This window comes from Saimiri boliviensis, chromosome 12 (genome assembly GCF_048565385.1).
Source record: "Saimiri boliviensis isolate mSaiBol1 chromosome 12, mSaiBol1.pri, whole genome shotgun sequence".
Taxonomy (NCBI): Eukaryota; Metazoa; Chordata; class Mammalia; order Primates; family Cebidae; genus Saimiri; species Saimiri boliviensis.
The window spans coordinates 52,319,560-52,330,656 of NC_133460.1; the positions used below are offsets into that span (position 1 = coordinate 52,319,560).

At 43.5% G+C, this 11,097-nt stretch overlaps 1 protein-coding gene across 2 annotated transcripts in view; it reads right to left on the reverse strand.

Annotated features, from left to right (window-relative positions):
* The window catches only part of P4HA1 (prolyl 4-hydroxylase subunit alpha 1), a 92,896-nt gene extending 89,759 nt beyond the window's left edge, over nt 1-3,137 (reverse strand). For both annotated transcript variants that reach the window (XM_074382380.1, XM_074382381.1), the window contains exon 1: nt 3,021-3,137. The gene's annotated coding sequence lies outside the window, so the exon portion shown is untranslated. The remainder of the gene's footprint in view (nt 1-3,020) is intronic.
* Nucleotides 3,138-11,097: the final 7,960 nt, after the last annotated feature.

Below are 11,097 nucleotides of genomic sequence, written 5' to 3' on the forward strand. Positions count from 1 at the left end.
TGGGGTTTCACCATGTTGGCCAGGATGGCCTCAATCTCTTGACCTCATAGTCCACCTACCTCAGCCTCCCAAAGTTCTGGGATTACAGGCATGAGCCACTGCACCTGGTCCAGGTGCAATGCTTATTTGGCTAGAAGAAAACTAATGACAGGACAGCTTCAACCTATACAAGTAAATTTCGTTGAGTAGAAACACAAAGCTTTAACTAGTTTCACATATATACTCATTTTATTTAGAATGTCTTATATTTATATTTAAACATAACACATTATGGTTTAATTACAAGATTCAAGACCTCACTTCAAGAAAAGCAATAAAGTTTTTAATGCCAAGGGCCTGTGCAATTTATTTTTGTTTACTTCCAAGCCTGTTCCACTTTTAGAATGGAGAACCAAAGATAAGTTACCATACATAAGAGAGAGCATGCAATATGATATATTCTCACAGACTAGACAATTTAGCAATTCAACAATTCTAATAACCTATTAACTTTTGTTAAAACCCTTTGGGTAAAGATGCATTAAGGTCATCTTTATAGGTGAGTCCAATCAGACTTACATGCCCAGCTCAATTTTCAGAAATATTCAAGATGCCTAGATATCCTTAAAGAGTAGCTTCACATCTCTTTCACTTTTTAGGGGTTCTTATAACAGTTTACGGATGGACTTGAATGAGGAGCAGAAAGTGACACATAAAATTCCATGTAGGATGTATTTGCATTTTGTGACCTAGGACCACACCTCCCATCAGATTCTCAAAGGATTTCATGACCTTAAAATAGTTTGAGAACCACTATTATGTATCTCATAGATGCATCCAAGAGCAGTAATTACACGCTACGTGATAACTGGTTGCTAAGTAAAATAAAGCATTGCTTCCACAGAAAGGAAGGCTCACAAGGTTTATGGCTGTCCCAGCTCTTGCTTCATCCCTGGAATAAATGTCATTTGATCTTATTTGCCCTACTGAAAAATACTGCTTTTCAGTATACAACTTACTCTTCAGTAACAGAAAAGGTTAACGGCTCCTTGCCAAAAAGCCAAGATTCATCTGCAACAACCCAGGCTACACAGACATTATAAAACTTTCTTTTTTCTATAGTCTTTTGCACCATCTTTTTTTTTTTTTTTTTTGGCATAATTAAAAGTTATAAACATTTTTCATCTGTTTTACCATCAAAATACAAACTGGCCAAAGTCCTGGTTTTCAGTACTTCAAAATAAAACTCATCAAAATGTCAATAAAAACAGCACTGTCCATTTAAAAGAGACAGAAGTAGTCCTTTTCCTAGTTAGTATATGTAAATCTAAGAAGCATTTGCCATCAGCTATCAAAAACAGTGGCAGGACTTAAGGCACAATGTCCCAAAACCAAAACTGACCATAACTATTATTAAAGGTAAGTCATAAAATCTATGCTTCCCACATAAAGAAGTAAAATTTGAAGTTCATATTTAAGATTCTTAAATTACACTCACAAGCCAGAAAAAAAAAAAAAAAGAAAGAAATCACGGGGTGTCTATTCACATTTCAACTCAAGACAAAACATATTTGAGATTGTTCACTTTCAGTTTCTTGAATATATCCTCTTAGGATACCCATTTTCTCCATAGAAACTTGATTTTTAAAATCCGTTTAAAATGTTTTTTAAATTAACTTCCAAAGTTCCTGCTACGCAGACTGAATTTTTCATCTGATTATTTTAGGAAAAGACTAGCCTCATTCATAAGCTACATCTAAACCTAAAAGGGGAAATATGTTTCTAACTAGAACTTTAAAAAGAGAGAGTAAAAAATTGATGAAAGAACACTGCTGCCACGTCTTTGCCCCTCCCCCGCCCACACGTAGTGGCTATCTCATACCCTCCGAGTGCCTTCCAAGGGACAGTCCAAGAACCACCGCTCTCGGAGAAACCAGAAACAGTTAAATGGAAATTGGCAAGTCTCTCTGGCCTTTTAAATCAATTACTAAAAGAGGATCTAGCTGCTTCTTCAACCCTTTCTTAAAGAAAACAGCGCAAAATTCCAGAAGTCTTCACTCTATTCGGAACGCCTAAGATGTTAATGTCTAAACACTGAATTTGTATTTAACAGATTCGATTATTTAAGAGAGAGTTTCTCATACCTATCATACCATCCTTTTTCCCCATTGAAACATACATCCGGGGGCCAGTCATATAATCCAACTCAAAAATCCTTACACAACCATGGAATTTGTTGGACTGATGTGGACTTTTAAAAGCTGCAAATTCTCCGTTGACAGAGACAGACACAGAGACAGAGATTGAGAGAAGAGCTCTTGTCTCTAAAAAAAAGTTCCGGGGAAGAAGAGGGAAGGAAGCTTCCCTGACGACAAGGTTACCGAAGACTCGACTTCCTGGGTGCGAGGAGCACAAAACTCGGCGCCCCGGGCTACGTCTAGCTGCTGAGGCAGCACCGCAGCGCGCAACAGATGAGTTCGGCCGGAACTTTCGGGTGGGGGGGTCCCCCGCTCCTGGCGACTTTCGATAGGGCAAAAATGCCTGGCGCGCTTCGGCTTTAGCTCCAAGCCTTAAAATCCTGTCTCCACCGTCACATGCAAACCATCTGCGGCTGTGGCGGCCAAAAGCCCACGCCCCGCGCTCGCGTTCCCCTCTGTCTCGTTAGGGAGGACCAGGTGCGGGAGAACTCGGGGGAAAAAAAATCAACAGGGTGATTCCTTCCCGGGAAGGAAAATTCAAGAAAGTCTTGGTCCCTGGGGCGGGGACTGAGGCTGCAGCAGCCCCAGCGGCCGGAGGCGCACCAGGGGACGGAGGCGGGAAGAGGGGCAAGAAGGAGGGGAGCCGACGGGAGTCGCGTGGCGCAGGGCGAGGGGCCGAGCGTCCCGCGGGGAAGGTACCGAGGCTGCTGCGGTAACCTGGGGAATCCCCGCCCCAGCAGTCCCACCACAGCCGGGAGGACCGGATCGCCGCAGTCGTCCGAGAAGAACCACTGCTGCCCCGTGGCCTCAGCCTCAGTCTGCGGGGTCGAGGAAGCGTCTCACCTGGAAAGTGGGACGGCAGGGCAGCGCGCTCTTCAGTCTCCTGTCGCCTCCACTCGGAGCAGCTGTCTACTCGCCCGCCCTCAGCCCGCCGGCGGCGCTACTGGGCAGCAGAGGGAGCCCGTTAGCCCTTTTATAACCTCCAGGCCGCGCCGGCAGCGCCAGGGAGGAGGCGACTGCAGCCCTCGCTACGTGAGCTCGATCACACCAGCGTCCCGGCGACTGCGCAGGCGCCCAGCCCGGGCCTCCTGCCCCCACCCGTGGCCCGGCCGTGGAGTCTGAGGCCTAGAGGAGGGGCTGGGACCCGCCGCTGCGGTGCTGGCGAGCGGGCCTGGGATGTAACGCGCCTGCTCAGGGTTCTCGCCCCGCCACCGTTACTGTGGTTACCACGGGTTTTCCCCCTTCCCCCGCCGCCCCCCGCCTCTCCCACCCCCGCTCCTGTTCAGTTTGCCTACTTGATTTCAGGGTCAGCGTCAGGCCTAAGCGACGAGGCCACCAGCAGTAAATTATCTTAAAAATGAGAAGAAGAACCTGAGAGTGTAGAAAGTAAAGAAGAATTTTTCTAGGGTGGAAAATAATATAAATTCAATCTTGGTATCTCAGTTGTCTTGTCCCTAAAGGCTTTTTGCTTTGCTAAACTCCCTCTCACATCTCAGCACTCATTTTATGCTAATCTTGCTCTACTTCCTACCTTTATAACTTACCAGTAGGTAGCAGACTGACTGCTCCGGGGTCAGGCTATCTGAATTCATAATCCTGCCTCAGTCGTGTGTAACACTAGGCATTAACAACCTCTCCGTATCCGTTTACTCATCTGTAAAATAGAAACGATCATCCTACCCATCTTGTAAGCTTCTTGTGAGAATGAAATGAGATAATGTATGTAAAGCACTTAACATGTGCCTCACACACAGAAATGATACTCCAGTAACATTAATTTATATAAGGCACCCGACATTGCCTTTGGTCTTAGTCTAACATTTGCCTTAGTCATAAAGTATATCTCCCTGTACTATCAGGAAGAATACAATGGAGATAATTTTTCCCTTGTTAGTGAAAGACAAACATGTGTTTCTACGACTTGTTATTCATTAAGAATTGTTGTTTCTGCAGTTTCCCATGTGTGCTAAAAAGTACAGCAATAAGTAACATTTGACTTACGCAGGAGGCGAGGTTGATTACACAGCTACAGAGTCAGAGAGCGTACTTTGGGAGCACTAGGTAACTAAAACGTAGATATAATGATGTCTAAATCAATGGTTCTGAAAGTGTAGTCAGGGAATTCACAAGGTCAAAATTATTTTCATACTAAGACTTTATTTCCTTTTTTGACTCTAATAACAATACAATGGAGTCTTCCAGAGGCTACATGCCTGTGATATTGCAACAGATTGAATGCAGATGCAGATATGAGAATCTTCTATTAGCCCAGACACTGAAGAGATTTGTGGAAATGTAAAATAATAACACTCTTCTCACTAAATTCTTTTTGCTTTGGAAAATAGTTATTTTTCATTAAAAATGTTACTAGGCCAAGTGAAGTGCTCACACCTGTAATTTTGGGAGGCTGAGGTGGGACGATCACCTGAGCCCAGGAGTTTAAAATCAGCCTGGGCAATATGGCCAGAACCCATCTCAAAAAATAATTATTATAATCCCAGCACTTTGGGAGGCCGAGGCGAGTGAATCACGAGGTCAAGAGATCGAGACCATCCTGGTCAACATGGTGAAACCCCGTCTCTACTAAAAATACAAAAAATTAGCTGGGCATGGTGGCACATGCCTGTAATCCCAGCTACTAGGGAGGCTGAGGCAGGAGAATTGCTTGAACCCAGGAGGCGGAGGTTGCGGTGAGCCGAGATTGTGCCATTGCACTATAGCCTGCGTAACAAGAGTGAAACTCCATCTCAAAAAAAAAAATTATTATGTTACGTTAACATATAAGATTATTGTTTTAAATGAATTAATAAATATTTTACGTTTGCTTTAATTCCTAATATAGCAAAGGTTGATAAATATAATCCACATAAAAGCTTTTTGAAGTCCTCAATACTTTTTAAGAGTGTAAAGTAACCATAAAACCAAAGAGGTCGGGCACGGTGGCTCACACCTGTAATCCCAACACTTTGGGAGGCCAAGAGGGGGCAGATCACAAGGTCAAGAGATGGAGACCATCCTAGCGAACACGGTGAAATCCCATCTCTACTAAAAATACAAAATATAGCTGGGCATAGTGGCACGTGCCTGTAGTCATAGCTATTTGGGAGGCTAAGGCAGGAGAATCGCTTGAACACAGGAGCAGAGGTTACAGTAGGCCAAGATTGCACCACTGCACTCTAGTCTAGTGACAGATGGAGACTCCATCTCAAAAAAAGGAGTTTGAGAATCACTAATCTAAATAAATAGAAGGGAGCCCTTTGACACAAGAGAAAAAGGTATCGTCCTGTTAGAAAATCTCTCAGCTGGGCGTGGTGGCACACGCCTGTAATCCCAGCACTTTGGGAGGCTGAGGCAGGTGGATCACCTGAGGTCAGGAGTTCAAGAACAGCCTGTCCAACATGGTGAAACCTGGTCTCTACTAAAAATACAAAAATTAGCTGGGCGTTGTGGCGCACACCTGTAATCCCAGCTACTCAGGAGGCTGAGGTAGGAGAATCATTTGAGCCCAGAAAGCAGAGGTTGCAGTGAGCCGAGATTGAACCATTGCACTCCAGCCTGGGACAGAGTCAGACTCCATCTCAAAAAAAAAAAAAAAAAAAAAAAAAAAAAAAAAAAAAAAAACCTGCCTCAAATGGAGCTATAATTAACATATTCACTGGCCCCACATAGTGCTGGCTCTGAACGTTGACAGTTTGCTCAGTAATTAAAATGGCCCTAGACCCTGAAGCAGATTTATTGTGAAACCAAGGAGGCTTCAACTTCGGGGGCCCTCCTTTGCATTAGCCCTTTCCAAGTCCCTGGAAGGGTCTCTAGTAATATGTTCACACTGTCCTATGCTTTTGTAAAATTTGTAAAAGTAAAGTATTTTAAACTGCAATAGTCAGTCCTTAGTGAATTCCCTCCACAATGTTTCCCTTTGTCCAGTGTTAAAGTGGCAAGTAAGCATTTTTGAAATTTAGCTGAAGGGAAGCTGAGTTAGGAATACATTTGGTTTGAATTTACTGGGATATATTTTTGTAACCCACAGTCACTTCCATGTGTAGTTAAGATATTGCCAGCTGTCCCAGTTGGCTTCCAAGAATACTCCAATCACCCATTGTGCTAATCAACCCAGCATTGTAAAACAAAGGTGCAGGGTCAGAACTCTTAAAGTTAATTTAATGTGTCCAACAATCTAGCATCAAAGGTGGATCATGAGGCCAGGAGTTCGAGACCAGCCTGGCCAACACAGTGAAACCCTGTCTCTACTAAAAGTACAAAAAATTAGTTGGGTGTGGTGGCGGATCCCTGTAATCCCAGCTATTCAGGAGGCTGAGGCAGGAGAATTGCTTGAACCTGAGAGGTAGAGGTTTCAGTGAGCCGAGATCTCACCACTGCACTCCAGCCTGGGTGACAGAGTTAGACTCTGTCTCAAAAAAAAAAACAAAAACAAAAAACAAAAAACGATGTGGACAGTAGAAGAGAAGCAGGATTGAGATTTGGGGAACCTGAAGCTAATCTGTGGGAAATTATTCCAATTATTGGATGTGTAAAATTATAAAGATTTAGCATTTATCAATACATAGTAAAAGAAAAAAAGTTTGTTTTCTTTTCTTTTTTTGAGGCAGAGTTTCACTCTTGTTACCCAGGCTGGAGTGCAATGGCGCGATCTCGGCTCACGGCAACCTCCGCCTCCTGGGTTCAGGCTATTCTCCTGCCTTAGCCTCTCGAGTAGCTGGGATTACAGGCACGCGCCACCATGCCCAGCTAATTTTTTGTATTTTTAGTAGAGACGGGGTTTCACCATGTTGACCAGGATGGTCTCGATCTCTTGACCTCGTGATCCACCCGCCTCGGCCTCCCAAAGTGCTGGGATTACAGGCGTGAGCCACCGCGCCCGGCCAAGAAAAAAGTTTTTATTTTATTTTTTTTTAATTTTTTTTTTTTTTTCTTTTAAAGACAGGGTCTCACTGTGTTGGCCAGGATGGTCTCGATCTCCTGACCTCGTGATCCACCCACCTTGGCCTCCCAAATTGCTGGGATTACAGGCGTGAGCCACCGCGCCCGGCCTAAAAGTTTTTAAAGGCAGGGTTTCACTCTGTCACCCAGGCTGGAGTGGAGTTGCATGATCATAGCTCACTGTAACCTCCAACTACTGAGTTCCAGTGATCCCGCCTCCCAAATAGCTGGGACTACAGGCATGCACAACCACATCTGGGTTTTCTGTGGGGTTTGGTTTTGTTTTGTTTTGTTTGCAGAGACAAGGTCTCACCATGTGGCCAGGCTGGTCTTGAACTCCTGAGTTCAAGCAGTCCTCCCACCTAGACCTCCCAAAGTGCTGGAATAACAGGCGTGAGCTACAGTGCCCTGCCCAAAAAAGAAATCTATATATATTTTTTTCTCGGAACTTAATGAGGACATCCACAACAAACTAAAGAGTGTCATTAGTTTGAAGAAATCCGCCGGGCGCGGTGGCTCAAGCCTGTAATCCCAGCACTTTGGGAGGCCGAGGCGGGTGGATCACGAGGTCAGGAGATCGAGACATCCTGGCTAACATGGTGAAACCCCGTCTCTACTAAAAATACAAAAAATTAGCTGGGTGTGGTTGCTCGTGCCTGTAGTCCCAGCTACTCAGGAGGCTGAGGCAGGAGAATGGCTTGAATCTGGGAGGCGGAGGTTGCAGTTAGCTGAGATCGCGCCACTACACTCCAGCCTGGGTGACAGAGCAAGACTCTGTCTCAAAGAAAAAATACCACATACACACACACACACACACACACACACACACACACACACACACAATTAGCCGCGTGTGGTGGCATGCACCTGTGTTCCCGATTACTCCAGAGGCTGAGGAGGGATCACTTGAGCCTGGGGGGTCGAGGCTGCAGTGGGCTGTGATTGTGCCATTGCACTCCAGCTTCATTCATATTGTAGTATATATCTTACTTCTTTGTTGCCAGGAAAATGCCATTGTATGGTTGGATATGCCACATTTTGCTTCTCCATTTATCAGTTGATAAGTCATTTGAGTTGTTTGTACCTTTTTTTGACTATTGTGAATAATGCTGTCACAAAAATTCATTTACAGTTTTTGTGGACATTTGTTTTCAATTCTCTTAGGAATATACACCCAGGACTAAAATTGCTGGGTCATTTGGTAACTCTATATTTAACTTTATGAGGAACCGCCAAACTGTTTTCAAAAGCAGCAGCACTGTTCACAATCTTACCAGCTGTGTATGAGGATTCCAATTCCTCCACATCCTCACCACTCCTTGTCATTATCTGCATTTTGACTGTAGCTATCATAGTGGGTATATAACGATGTCTCATTATGATTTTGATTTGCATCTCCCATGCAAATCTTTTCATGTGCTTATGGGTCATTTTTGTATCTTCCTTGAAGACATATTTATTCAGATCTTCAGATCCTTTGCTAATTTCTAAATTTGGTTTTTTATCTTTTTACTACTGTATTATAAGGTTTTCTTATGTTGCTTTTTTATTTATTTATTTATTTTTTTGACGGAGTCTCACTCTGTCACCCAGGCTGCAATGCAGTGGTGCGATCTCTGCTCACTGCAACTTCCACCTCCAGGGTTCAAGTGATTCTCCTGCCTCAGCCTTCTGAGTAGCTGGGACTGCAGACGCACACCACCACGTCCAGCTAATTTTTTGGGTGTGTGTGTGTGTGTGTGTGTGTGTGTGTGTGTGTGTGGTATAAGCAGGATGTTTAGACACTTTTTTTGGTATTTTTTAGTAGAGATGGGGTTTCACCATATTGGCCAGGCTGGTCTCAAATTCCTGACCTTGTGATCCGCCTACCTCAGCCTCCCAAAGTGATGGGACTACAGGTGTGAGCCACCATGCCTGTTTCTGTGTTGTAAGTTTTAAGTGTTCTTTTTTTTTTTGAGACAGAGTCTCGCTCTATCACCAGGCTGGAGTGCAGTAGTGCGAGCTTGGCTCACTGTAACTTCCGTTTTCCAGTTTCAAGCAATTCTCCTGCCTCAGCCTCCTGAGTAGCTGGGACTACAGACATGCACCACCACGCTCGGCTAATTTTTTGTACTTTTAGTAGAGATGGGGTTTCACCATGTTGGCCAGGATGGTCTTGATCTCTTGACCTCGTGATCTGCCCGCCTCGGCCTCCCAAAGTGCTGGGATTACAGGCGTGAGCCACCGAGCCTGGCAGTTTTAAGTGTTCTTTACATATTCTAGATACAAGTCCCTTAACAGATACATGTCTTGCAATAATTTTTCCAATTCTATGGGTTGTCTTTCTACATTCTTCATGGTATTGTTTGTAGCACAAAGTTTTAAAATTTTTGATAATGTCCTATATTTTCCTCTGTTGCTTGTGCAAAAAAAGCCAGATGAGATTTTGATAGAAATAGCATTGAATCTGTAGATCAATTTGGGGAATATGCCATTTTAACCAAATTAAGCCTTCCAATCTATGAACATGGAATTCTTTCCATCACTCCAATATTTTCCAACATGTATGTTCAATTTTCCTACCTCACACCCAGTCAGAGACACAATCCAGGTCTATGGTATGGTGGTCAAAAGCACAGATTCTTTCTTGAGTTAGGCAGATATTATAGGTTAATATTATAGCCCTTCTACTGACTAGCTGTATAAATATGGACAAATTACTTAACTTTTCTAGGCCTCTGTTATCTCATCTGTAAAGTGCATTTTTTTTTTTTTTTTTTTTTTTTTTTTTTTTTTGGAGACAGGGTCTCTGTTGCCAGTCTGGATGGAGTGCAGTGGCATGATCGTGGCTCACTACAGCCTCAACCTCATGGGCTCAAGCAATCCTCCTATCTCAGCCTCCTGGACTACTCAGCTGGGACCACAAGTACATGCCACCATGCCTGGCTAATTTTTGTATTTTTTGTAGAGATGGTATTTCATGTTGCTCAGGCTGGTGTCTTGAACTCCTGAACTCAAGCAATATTCCTGCCTCGACCCCCAAAGTGATGGGATTACAGGTGTGAGTCACCACACTCAGCCTAAAGTATGAATTTTAATACTATCTCATAGAATGTAAGGATTAATGAGAAACACGTGGGACACTTAGCACAGTGCCTGGAACATAGCAAATGCTCAGTCTGAGCTATTTTTATTATTATAGCCCTTAACAATTACTACAAAAAAGTTATTTTGACTTTTAAAATTATTAGTGCCCCAATTTCCCCCTAAGCATGATACTCCATCTCCTTAGAATCTGTTGACTTTATATCTTGTTTCCCTACAATTTTCTGTGTCTTCCTTAAGGATAATGAACCAATCTGGTTTTTGTTTTTTGTTTTTTGTTTTTGAGACTATGTCTCACTCTGTCACCCAGGCTGCAGTGCAGTGGTGCAATCTCAGCTTAGCCTTAGCCTCCCAAGTAGCTGGGACTACAGGTATACGACACCACACCTACCTTAATTTTTGTATTTTTAGTAGAGACAGAGTTTCACCATGTTGGCCATGGGTCTCAAACTCCTGACCACAAACAATGTGCCTGCCTTGGCCTCCCAAAGTGATGGGATTACAGACGTGAGCCACCGTGTGTGGCCTACTCTGATCTCATTTCTGACCACCATGCTCTTTCCTAGCCTTTCCTCAAACGTGCAAGGCACACTCCCATGCCAGGGCCTTTGCCTATTGCTCTATCTACAAATCTCTTCCCATAGATATAAACTTGGTTTCTTCACCTTCTTCAGGGTCTTCATTTAAATATTATCTTAACAATGAGGCTGACTATCCTATATACAATAGCAAACTAATCCCTCTATTTATCTTGCTTAATTTTTCTTTCTAAGCTTTATAACCACATGACACATTGTATATTTACTTTTTCCTTTTCCCCTTTTAGAATGTAAGTTACATGAGGACAGAGATTTTCTTGTTTTGTTTGCTGCTGTATCCTACTCCTATAACAGTCCCA